The sequence below is a fragment of the Ailuropoda melanoleuca genome, chromosome 7 (genome assembly GCF_002007445.2).
Source record: "Ailuropoda melanoleuca isolate Jingjing chromosome 7, ASM200744v2, whole genome shotgun sequence".
NCBI classification, from domain to species: domain Eukaryota; kingdom Metazoa; phylum Chordata; class Mammalia; order Carnivora; family Ursidae; genus Ailuropoda; species Ailuropoda melanoleuca.
The window spans coordinates 83,316,771-83,329,513 of NC_048224.1; the positions used below are offsets into that span (position 1 = coordinate 83,316,771).

A 12,743-nucleotide genomic window follows, 5' to 3' on the forward strand; every position below is an offset into this window, starting at 1 on the left:
AAAAAAACTCTTCTATCCATCTTTATGTCTCACCCCAAACAGTTAGCTGGCAGGACCCGGAGAGGTACAGGCCCTGAGCCTTGTTCCTGCCCATTGAAAAAGCCATCTCCAAGCTTGGGGCTGTGGTGGGCACATTGCTGAGCTGGGGTCTGCTGCCAGGCAGTGGAGTCATGTTCAAGAGGAAGCATCGCATTAAACCAGCTATGTTTAGCTTCAAATGAAAATTTAAAGCATTTTCAAACCCATGTTTACATTTAACTACCATTTGTTTATGTAAAAGAATCATTGTTAATGGAAAAGATGCTGGCAAGCAACATCTTAAATTAGAATGAATAATTAAAGCCTTGGCATGACCACTTCTGAACGTGTTGCTGAAAGCCAGAGCCTCCTTTACCACCTCTTTCTGGATTGTTCCCCATTGCTCAGGCTCTTGCCATGACTAATTTAATGGGCCATGCAACAGATCCTTACTCAGTAGTCAATGGGAGAAACATGCAAGGAAATCGGGGGTAGGCAGAGATGAAAAATGCATTTCCTTGCTTCTCAAAGAGTTTGGTGGGGAGAGAAAGATGTTCACAGAGAATTCGGGTCAAGGTATAATGTGAAGAGCGTGATAAATGCTACAAGCAAAATGCTATTGGAATAGTTGGAGTGAGATTATTTTCAGCCAGGCAGTCCGGGACTTAGAGGCCCAGGGAAGCTTTCGTAAACAAAGAGTATTGAAGCTGGGGGGCGCCTGGGTGGCTCAGTCATTAAGCGTCTGCCTTTGGCTCAGGGCGTGATCCCAACGTTCTTGGATTGAGCCCCACATCAGGCTCCTCTGATGGGAGCCTGCTTCTTCCTCTCCCACTCCCCCTGCTTGCGTTCCCTCTCTCACTGGCTGTCTCTCTCTCTCTGTCAAATAAATAAATAAAATCTTAAAAAAAAAAAGAATTAAAAAAAAAAAGAGTATTGAAGCTGGGCTTTGAGGATAGCTATGATTTCAGCAGAGCAATATGGTAAGGAAGGCTCTCCTGATTAGAGAGGACAGTGAGCCTGAAAGCATAGGGTTAAGCAGACACGNGAATTAAAAAAAAAAAGAGTATTGAAGCTGGGCTTTGAGGATAGCTATGATTTCAGCAGGGCAATATGGTAAGGAAGGCTCTCCTGATTAGAGAGGACAGTGAGCCTGAAAGCATAGGGTTAAGCAGACACGGGACAGGTGCTCAGAAGCTGGCTTAGGGGCATGCAAGGATCTGGAGGGATGTCACTGGGAAGAACATATCTGGAAAGACAGGCTGGGGCCAGGTCGCTTGAGGCTTTTTGGTGCTGTTTGGGGCTTCACACGTGAGCAGGGAGGTGAGGAGGTGGAGTAACTTATTGTTTCTGAATCGTATCCAGTGTTGCAGCCCAAAGCCAAAAAGCATTTGCTCTATCCACAGGAGTAAAGAAAGGGGGAGCCAGGAGCGGGGGGCTCTGCACAGAAAGCTCTCTCCAGCTTCCCTCTCATCCAGGGAGGTTGCACTGACAGATGCTTGTGGCTGAAGTCCCAGTGATCTGGGTGACCCAGCATGGCCTGTGTTCGGCTGGTATGGAAGCTTCTTCTCCATGACATTATCTCCTTCTACACTACAGGCCACACAGTCACCTTCATTCTTGAGCCCCAGGGGCACTAGCCATGTTGACCATTCTTTGGAGTGTTTTGCTTAATGGACACGCTGCTTCCAGCCCCTTGAACTAGACTATGCATCCTGGAAGGCCTGAGTTAATTTCTATGTTTCTTTTGTTTATCCCTATACAATGACAGATACATAGTAGGCTTGCAAAACAAAAGGCCTTATTAATTACACCAACCTGCTTTCTTCCTCACAAAACAGCTGAATGAAGAATATTAAAAGAGTAAACTACTTTAGCAAACTAAATTAGCAAAATCTTTTAAAGATTCCTAAGAAGAAAGCTGTAAGTAGTCAAATAACATAGACGTTTTCTTTAAATTAGCATAATTGGTTTCTTGAGTATTTTTAGCTGCTAACAAGGTACAGAAATCTCCAGAATGCCAGTGGCTGCTTACACCCACTTCTTGGCCAATATTTTACCAGGCCCTGAGTCATAGCTCTGAAATCAATTCTGCCCTTTACTGCAAAATCATTACAGGGCCAGGAAAAATGATCTTTGCTGTTTAATCAGTGGGGGTGCTGGAAAATCAGCAGACGTTGATACTGCGCTGTGTGATAAGGGTCTGAATGAGGTATACCACCAGAAACGTGGAGAATGTGATCATATTCAATCCCACGCTTAGCTGCAAAATGAACTCAAGAGAAAGGGTATAGTGATGCACTCTCTGTTTTTCACAGAATCACAAAATTTTTGCCCACTCAATTTCTCATGGAGTCTTTCAAATCTTCCTTTCCCAAATTAAAAGAGCATTCTACAGCTGAAACATTTGTGATATAAGAAACTGACTCTAGCTATAAAATGTCCACCTATTGCCATTTTGTGTGCGTGTGTGTGTGTGTGTGTGTGTTATTCTCCCACTTTAAAAAACAAAATTTGAGTTCAAGGAAATGATGGGGGAGAATAAAGAGAAAATATTTACCATGCAATCAGCGGAAGTGCGGGACTGAAGAGATTCCGGAAGGAAGATGTCACTATTCTTACCATATCACACATGCTGAAGAACGTGAAGCTGTGGCTCCCAGACAGAAGGCAACGTCCGAGCTGTGGGGGTGGCGATGGGTCTTTTCTTCATCTTTTCCTGGAGATCCCGAAAGTGGTATCTTTCCTAGAGGCCATAACCCACGGGGTCACTTCCTTGCTCGTTTGCATTTCCTCAGACTTGGTCAGCAACCCTCAGGTCTGGTGTGTGGGAGCCAGGATGGAAGGGCCACATGATGCTAAGCCTGATCATTTAAGCGAGGACCTACTCCTGGCCTCTTTGTTAGGGGGCGGTTTGGGGGCTTGTAGAATCAGAACTTCTGTGCCAATGGTAAGACCAGGACTCCCTCGGGGCCGTGGGATTCCCATGCTATTTTCATTGTGAATTATTGAGACCCAAAGCTCCTTTACCACCGCTTTCTAGATCGTTCTCCATTGTTCAGTCTACTGCTGTGACTAACTTACAGCCACACAACCAATATTCATTTAGTACTCTATGGGACACACATGCTAGGGACTGGGGGGAGCAGAGATAAATAAGGCATTTTTTGTTCCTCGATACATTTAAAGGGGAGAAAAGGATTTTGCAAAGAATTCAGTGCAAGTACTTATGTAACTCACTCTCTTATCACGTGTATCGTCTTTTACTGGCCAGCAGCCTAGTAAGTGGGAACATTTGCCCAATAGGAATAGTTTTTTAGAGGAGCTTGACCACGAGGCACACAGAGGGAGAGATGCCCGGGAAGGTGACCCAGAAGCTTGTTTACTTCCCGTACTGGACTGTGAGGTCTTAGTCTTACTTATCTTTATTGATCAGTTCTGCAGACAGTGACTGCATATAGTGGGCTCTCAGTAATAGCGGTAGCTAATAATAATAATAATAAAAATAATAATAACAACAACCATTAATGAAATGAAACCATTAAATGAAAATTCACTATGTGCCCAGAGCTTTGCATACATTATATCAGTAAATTGTTATCACAACTCTCTTAGGTACATACTGTTATTTTCATTTTCTAGATGAGTCTCTGAGAAGTCAGCCACCCAACAGTATCTGAAGAGTATGTCTTCCTCATCATGAACAAACCAAGGGCATGCTTTGGATAATAAAAAAACTTTTAGAAAATGTGCTTTCCTCCATTTATTCATTTAACAAACCTTCACGGAGCACCTACACCTTCAAGGAGATAGATGCATGAACCAACAATTTTATTTCAATACCCTAACAGGACTATTGATCAGATCTATCTGCTTAATTAAGAAGTTACGAAAACACAGTACTCTAAAATGGGATGCTAATTGCGAGGCTGTTTACAAAAGCATCTGGAAATGGTTTCAGACATAAGGACACGATAAGACTCTATTTTAATAAGAAATGTTTTTGCTGTGGAATTTTCTAAGATGATAGCACCTCTGTTGCTGTTCAGTTCTTCACAGAGTGGTTTAGAGAAAGAATTTGATGGAAACCCAATAGTTCTATCACCAACACTTACTATTTAAATTTTCTTCTTGTCATTCTTCCAAATACTTTCTCTCAGCACATTTATTCCCTTAGACACTTTACAGTCAGCATTTAGAGACAGCTTCCTTTTTAATTTGGATCTTGGCACCTTAAAAATAGAGCTTGATCAAGGAAAGCGCGACGTTCCTTCCCCAATCTTCACCTGCCTGAGACTGCCCTCTTAACAATACTTCATTTATCTTAGCGCTTAAGAGTTTTCAAAGTGTTCCTGTACATCATTTTAATTAACCCTCTTAATTACTTGATGAAAGGGGCCAGAAAGTATTCTGATTGCCATTTTTATTGGTATTTTGAAAGCAAAGCAATACACGTGCAGGAGAGAAAACACTCCAACCATACCAATGGTTACAAAATTGAAAAGAAAAATTTACTCTCCGCTGGTATCCGCTGCCACTGTTGCAGTCACCCGTGTGGGTCCTGGACTGACATCCTTTCTCAACACGGGCCATTTCAAAGCCTACAACTGTTACGGATGTGTCCTCCTCCCACACATCTTTATTGTTGATCGATGGGATGTCCGGGAGGGGAGTGAGGTAAGCACACGTGCCCAGTCTGCCTTTCTGAACCAAAGCTCCATCGTTGGCATTTTATGGTTCCTGAATCTTGGACACAGAAGGAGTGAACGCTTTGTCGAATGAGTATTCCACAGTGGAGCTGAAAAATAGAATTCTGGTTTTCTGCCACCTACTCTAATGTTCTCTCCAGCTCCAGATCTCTGTACCGCCTCTTGTCCTCAGTTCCTATCAGTGGAATTCGATACAGCCGAGCAGGAAGGTCGACAAGCCCTTTTTTGGGCACATCTCTCAGTAGGGCCACGTGTAAGAACAGACGGTGCATTTGTATTTGCTTTGAATGTTTTTCCCAGCTCAGGGTCGCTCTCATTCTCCTCTTTGGTTTTTACAGAAATGTCAGAGGTAAAAAGATTTGGGAACTTTGGAGTTTTAAAATCTAGTGTAAGTCATTTTCAGTAAGAGCTTTAAAATAAATGAGTTGATTGGGGGCAGGGGAAACGCTTTTAAACATTTCATTATGACCTGTGAATATCACACTTACTAGTGCTTAGTTTCACTCCAAGTTCTGAAATCGAACGATGTGTGGATGAAGACAAGACACGTAAATTACTTTTGTCTAGTGTGAAGCCAAAACATGTGCCTCCCTTAACCTCTTTCACAGCTGCCTTTATTTTCCCTCTCGTTGCCAGTTTTTGTGCTCATTAATTATTTTTAAAAAGCTGGAACATGGAATTAGGGCTGTTGTTATGCACACAGGACCTGTTTAAGTGGCTTAAAATTTCTCACCTTCATTTTCAGAAGACCACAGTCGATAGAGAGAGAAAGAGGTGTAAAGAAGGGATTCCCTTTTAATTAGGAAATCTGGGGGCAGAGAATAGCAATTCACTCATTCAATGCACAATTATCTGTGAGTACCTCCTACTATGTCCAGGCACTCTTGGCAACTTGGGATCAACATTTAGGTAAAAGGGTGAATATTCAGAGGAGGAGGCAGGCGTGAACCAAATAGTAGAACTGTGCGGTCAAATAATGAACTGAGAAAAGCACCGCGAAGGGAGCCCATGCCCAGTACCACTGAAAACTGGGAGAAGGCAGTCAGGGAAGGCTTTTATGAAGGAGAGATAATGGAGCTGAGTTCTAGATGCAAGAGAGTAGGGTTAAAGGAATCCCACACAGATTCCTTGGGTAGCACAGAAAACAGGCCCAAGGTCGTTGTCAAAGGAAGACACACCTGACACCTTACACTCTTGGGTAGCTTACAGGAGTGAGGAAGGGGATTTTCAGAGGGCCTATTTGACTTCTCTCAGTTTAAGAGATCTCTTGGAAATGTATCAAAAGGACAAGCACGAGTACCTGGTTGCCTGTCAGTAGGCAATTTGGTGGCTGCACCAGCCGAAGAGTGTGTATGGCCACACACATGAGATCCATCTCTATTTCCCTATATTTTCTAGAAACGGAAATTAAAGAGCATGGTTCTGCGGCAATACCTTCCTACTCCCCCTCGTCAAGCATATAACGACAGCTGCGAGTTTCCATGGGAAGGGCACAGATATGGGGATTGGGAAGACGAGGGTTGCAATCTCTGCTCTGCGCCCGCTAGTAGGACCCTGGGCATGTTACTTCACTTCTCCGGGTCTCAGATTTATCGTCTAAAAGCAGGAAGTAATATGTTGATGACTCATGAATCCACCTTTCAGCCCAGATCTCTCCCCTGAGGTCCCTATCCTCATGTTCAACTGCTCTTGGACGCTATGGAGGTGTTTTATGGACACCTCAAATTCATTTTGTCCAAAACCAAACTCATCTCCACCCCTGCCTCCAATAAAACAAAATATTACTCTTCCTGCAGTTTTCCTAGACTGGTTAATAGGTGTCCCTTTAGGCTACGCCATAAGCTGAAAGCTTGGGCAGTATCTTGACTTCACTTTCTGCCTTCCTGCATTTTCAGTTCATCACCATATCCTGGGAATGCCATCCTCTGTCACTCCATCCTTGCTGCTACCGCATTACTGATATCTTTCTGTCTAGGCCTCTCATCTCCTGCCACTTGTCCTCGTGTCTTATACCAGAACCTCACTGAGCCGCTTTAAGTGCTTGAGATGTGCCATGGACATGCTTTCCACTTGGCCTTAGAAAGGACATTTCCCTTACCCTATCCTTTACTGTCTTTAGCTTAAATGCATTTCTACTGGGAACCTTCCCTCTTTCCCACCCTCCTCTGAGCCAGGTTAGTTGCCCCTGCTCAGCAGTTCCATAATGCCTCATACTTTTCCAAGTACAGGAGTCTCTGTGACCCCCATTCACGGGGCATACGCGTCAAGACCCCCAGTGGATGCCTGAAGCCACAGCCGGTACTGAACCCTAGATGCGCTATTTTTTCCCTATACATACATGCCTATGCTAAAGTTTAATTTATAAGTTAGTCATAGTAAGAAATTAACAGCAATAACTCAAAATAGAACAATCATAACAGTATACTACAAGAAAAGCTAGTATATATGGTCTCTTTCTCTCAAAATATCTTACAGTGTTGTACTCATCCGTCTTCTGTGATGATGTGAGCTGAAAAATGCCTACGTGATGAAATGACGTCTGGTGAATGATGTACGTGCTGTGAGAGTGTGAGGCTACTACTGACCTGACAGTGTGTCGGGAGGACCTTCTGCTTCCTGACTGACGTTGACTGCCAGTAACTGAAACTGCAGGGAACTGAAATCCCAGAGAGCGAAACTGTAGATAAGGGGGGGCTCCTGTAAAGCACTTGTTTTGGAGACTTGTTTGATTGTTTATTTTCCTCCTACACTCTTATCTCCTTAAAACAGGGACTGTACCCCCTTGTTTATTAGTATATCCCTGACAGTCAGTAGATACCTGTGGAAGGAAGAAAGGAAGAAAGAAAAGAAACGAGCAAGGCAAGAATTGACTAAACATAGTAAAAGAAAGGTGCTAGGTAAAAGGGATCTATATTACTGCTATTCCAGGCACAAGAGGTTCCAGAAGGAGAATCTTGTAAATTAGGGCATCTTACCTGCTAGGAAGGGGTTCTGGGGGTGGATCACTCCCTGAATTCAGGATGGAGAGGTCCTTGCTCACCCTATATGAAGATAAGGCTTTATGGGAAGTAAGAGATTGCCTCCACACACACCCCCCACTCCTGCCACCTCCATTGACATGCGAGGGAGCTGCTAAAAGCCATTGACTGTGCACTTTGGGGAAGTTGCTTAATTTCTTTGAAGCTTGGTTTGGTCATGGGTAGCGTAAGGGGATTAGACAGGACCATGTCTAGGGTCTCTTCCAACTCCAACAAAGCTTGATTTTCCCTTGTAATCTACTCCTTTTCTCCTTCAAACTTAGGCATCCCATTTCTGTCTTTCTTCCCTTTGTCTCCCCCAACCCCAACATTCTGAGTGTATCAGCTGGTGATGAAAAATAAGGGTTGAAAGGTTTTGGGGGAAAGTAGACAAGAGTATATAGGTTATCTTTTGAATAATTTGGTCTTCATTCTACAGTTTCTATTTTCATAGGTTTTATTTGATCATTCCGATAGTCTAGAATATTTTTAGAATGGCCCCAATTCAGGCCTAGTTTTTAACTTGGAGGCATCAGTTTCAGTCACACCATCTACTGGCAATTCCATTGATTTTTTTTGCCAGAAAGATTGGCAACAGTCAGCAACTTTAGCCAAATGTCCTTACGCAGATGAAGCATCAAAGGCACACAGGTCTTCAAACAAAATGTCAAAGACGTTAACGAATAGTGAATAAGTTTAATGAACTCCATTGGAATGAGGCTGCCTGACGGCTCCACCTTTCCAAGGTGCCATGTTAGTACATTTCTACAAATTCCTCTCTCAGTTCCTGAGACAGCTGGTGCTTTCTCATTGCTCCTGTCTCAGCTCAAATATCATCTCCTTGCTGAAGACTCTCTTGACCACCCTTGTTAAATCAGCCCCCTTTCTCTTCACTTTACCACATTGCTGTGTTTCGTTATTAGCACAGCACTTATCTGTGCCTGAGGTTGTGGTGTTCATTTATTTGTTTAGTCCATGTTTCTCCTTCACAAAAGGAGAAGGGGGACTCTATCTATCTTGTTCTCTGCTTGTACCCAGCTGTTAGGACAGAGCATGCCCAAAATAGATGCTTGAATAAATGTAATGGTGAATGGATGAACCTTCAGAACGGGCAGGAGTTTACTCAGTCTGTTCATCTGGGAGCCTCAAATCAGCACTTCTGTGTGATTGCTGTGGAAAATGAGTGGCTTAACAACCCTAAGGTTTTTAACATTGGAGTGGGTGGTCTCTTATGGGCTTTTCAATCTGATGTTCTCTGCTTTCTAGTCACATTATAGCTCTAGTAGCTCGGTAATGCTATCTATATGGAAATTTTATCTCTCTCTCTCTAAATCTCTCTCTCTCTATAGATATACACGTATTTATATACATATTTGTCTATTGTATATGCATATATACATATATGTGTGCATATTCATACATATATACATATTCATCTATCCTAAAATTCCTAATATTTGCAATAAATATGACTTATAGCAGTGGTTTACTTTTTTTTTTTTAAGCTGGGGAATCCTTTCTTCAAGTGAAGATTTTATGAGGAGGCCTAATATATATGAGAGAAAATGAAGTCCACCAGAAGTAAGAATGGGGGGAGAAAGGAGGGAGTTTATAGCTCTCGCAACCCCCCAGAATAACATTTTCTTCCTCAGGACTGTCCCTGGAATGGTTGAACTACTACTGGCTTATAATAGTACTAAGAAATGTTTTTGAATACTGATGCTGTACCAAGTACTTTAAATACATATTTTTTATTTAAATTTTTTTTAAATTTATTTTTTAATTCAAGTATAATTATCATAGAGTGTTATATTAGTTTTAGATGTACAATAGAGTGATTCAATAGTTCTATACGTTACTCAGTGCTCATACCAAGTACTTTACATGCATCATCTCATCTAATTCTTATACAACCTTGTGAGAGGAGTGTATTGTCTGCAGGAGGCAAATTGGAAACTGAGGCTTAAAAACCCTCGTCAGAGTTCTTTGCAGTAGTTATTTTCCAAGATAAGTGCCAGCAATCCTTACCTCCTGATGTTTGTGCCCTTGTGCTGTCCCCTCTCACACTGAGTCAGGGCTGAGCAGTGTGACCAGTGGAAAACAGCAGAGCTGATGGTATATGACTCCCAAGGCAAGGTCATAAAGGCTTTGCAGCCTCTGTGTTGCCCTCTTGGATCACTCATTCTGGAGTAAGCCAGTTGCGATGTCATCAGGACACTCAAGGAGCTTATGGAGCCCACATGGAAGAAAACTGAATATTCCTGCCAATAACCTGCACCAACTTGCTATGTGAGTGAGCTGTCTCGGAGGTAGATTTCCCACTCAAGGTTAGTCTTGAGCCAACTGCAACCCTAGCCAACATCTGACCGCAACCTCATCAGAGACCTAGCCAAAATAACTCCCAAATTTCTGACCTACAGAAACTGTGGAAGATAAAAAAATGATTATTGCTGTCATAACCCAGAAAGTTTTGGGGTGATTTGTTACATGGTGTTGGATAATTAGTATAATTTGTAGACAGTTCAATGGCAGAATCAGGGTTTTGATTCCAGGTCTGATTCTAGAGTCTATGCTCTTTGCCATGAATGCTCTATTTTCTTACATACTCATTCTTTTTTTTAAAATATGGAACGCTTCACGAATTTGCATGTCATCCTTGTGCAGGGGCCATGCTAATCTTCTCTTATCATTCCAATTTTAGTATATGTGCTGGTCTTATATACCTATTTATTTTTTGATTAAAAATTTTTTATATATATACTTATATACTCATTTATAACACAAAGTTAAAATAAAAGTTATGCAAGTATCTTATAAACTCCATGTCACAGATGAGAAACTGAGGCATAGGAAGGTTAAAACTTAATTGATGAATCCAGGATTTGAAGTCAAATGGTCTAATTCCAAGACCTGTGGTCTTTGTCATCATGCTGAGCTATTGTCATAATCTGAAAAAACTTTTAGGAAAATCAATCTGGAGTTGGAATGCCAGATTGAATGGAAAGGAAAGAGCCAAAGAGAATAGTTGTTTGAGGGAAATCAAGACCTCTGCCACGGAGACTAACTACTAAACTATTTCTCAAAATATCTTTGATACTACTATTGGCTACTGAAGATTTGAATGGGCAGGTCATTGGCCTGTAACCATAAAGCACTTCTCATATTGCAATAATCTCTAGTCATTGGTCAATGTTCAAGAAGGAAATTAACCGTGGTCATTTCCCAGTGTGGCCTTGCAGATGGTGGGAGTTAGGCCAGTTGAAGTTTGCTTTCGGGATTCATTATGATGTTTAGTCTCTGTTTTCCTGCAGCACTTCAATATTTATTTTTATATGTACCACTGTTTTTAAAAAAGGAAAGAGAGTGAACCAAGACTCTCTGCCTTTGAAGTAAGCTAACAAATGAGTGATAATTGAGACAAGAAATCCTAGTGTAGGAAGAGAGAACTGATTGTGCTCTGTCCTTGGTAGAATTTTGAGTCATTCATGCAGTATAGTGTCTGGAGAGTTTTAGTGAGTCATGCATTGCTAACTATGGGAAAAAAAATGTATTTTCTAAAGCTGTCTGTTATTACTCATGTCTTTCACTCGGCATCAGCAGATGCTGGTACCCTATTGACTGGTGATCTAATAGAAAGTTTCTCAGAGGCAGACAGATCCAACACAATTTCCCTCTAACTCTCATAAATTTGGCACATGTTCTTTTATTTGGCTTGCAAGATGTTTGCATTAACATTGTGACTTATTTTTGGCTTGGTGTTAAAAGGATTGTTTAGTAACAAAATGGAGCATTTGAATTTTGTGGCAGCCGGGAGGAATGCTCCTGTTTTGTAATGAAACAACTGAACAAATGTTCTTTGCAGTGATTCATTCCTCACGTGGGAAAAATTTCTTCTTATATATCTTCTCTCTCTGTTGGATACATGAGGCCATTTTACCCTCAACATTTAGGCAGAATTTCCAGTGAGCAATTTGGGAACAATATCTATAAATTATAAAGATAGGTTCTGTGGCAAAAGAAACAGGATTGAAACTATAGGATTCAACGTTAGGAACCACTTGGGTTCTATTCCTAACTGGGCCAGAGTGTGTGTGTAACCTTGAGCTGTTCACTTAATCTTTTTTTAAACTTAGGTTCTCTGTCTGAAATAGAAAGAAAATTGCTTACCTATTTAGCTAAGGCAGAAACAATTTCCTGATAGGAAGGTGACTCAGCAGCCTGGGGAGGCTGTCTAGCCTCTTGTCCTGGAAGTCTTCAGGGAGACAGAGGCGGCCAGCTGCCTGGATGGATGAAAGTGTGGTGCTTGAAGACTGGAGACCAGACCACACAAATGAAGCCTGACATTTAGAAACAGTAAAGAGACCGACTCACGGAGGGCCTGCTATGTGCCAGGCACTGTGCTAGATCCTGGGAGACAATGCTGAACCAGACACGCCCCAAAGTTTCTGCCATGATGAAGTATACTGCTGAGTCCACTTTGTCCATGTTTGTGGTTATTCAGAGAGAGGTTCTGTGATTTTGCTATCTGGATCTGAGTTGTTTTTTTTTTTTTTAAACATGGGATCATACAGGATCCCTGCTCAGAAAATGCAGTCATGAGAATCTTATGAAAGAGAAGTCTGATATAATATGGGGGTATTGTTAAAACAGGCCTTGTTAAGACAGAGCTTGACCCACCAAGTCAGAGGAGAGCAATAGATTCATATTGGCATTGTCCATTACTTGAGGTGAAAGTGTAGGGAAAGTTTTACGATGTCCTGCATGGACTTTCAGGTTTAAGTTACAGGCCCTCCTTTCCACTGCTCCCTGAGGGGCTTCTCACCAATCCAGTGGTGTCCAACTTGGATGATGATTGATGGGTCTGCAGAAACTGAACAATGGATTCTGAACTTGTGAGCTGCTCCTAATCTTCTGCGGACAGCAGCACGTCCAATGGTAGCCTTTAGGCAGTAAAAGGGCATCCTTGGTCTTGCACCTATGTTTTGTTTTCAGCTGATATTCT

General features: G+C 42.0%; 1 non-coding gene across 1 annotated transcript; it reads right to left on the reverse strand.

The window, feature by feature from the left end:
- Positions 1 to 10,360: 10,360 nt before the first annotated feature.
- On the reverse strand, positions 10,361 to 10,464 carry LOC117803241. The gene has a single exon (XR_004626930.1). It is a non-coding gene; the product is annotated as a U6 spliceosomal RNA (small nuclear RNA).
- Between the last annotated feature and the right edge of the window lie 2,279 nt (positions 10,465 to 12,743).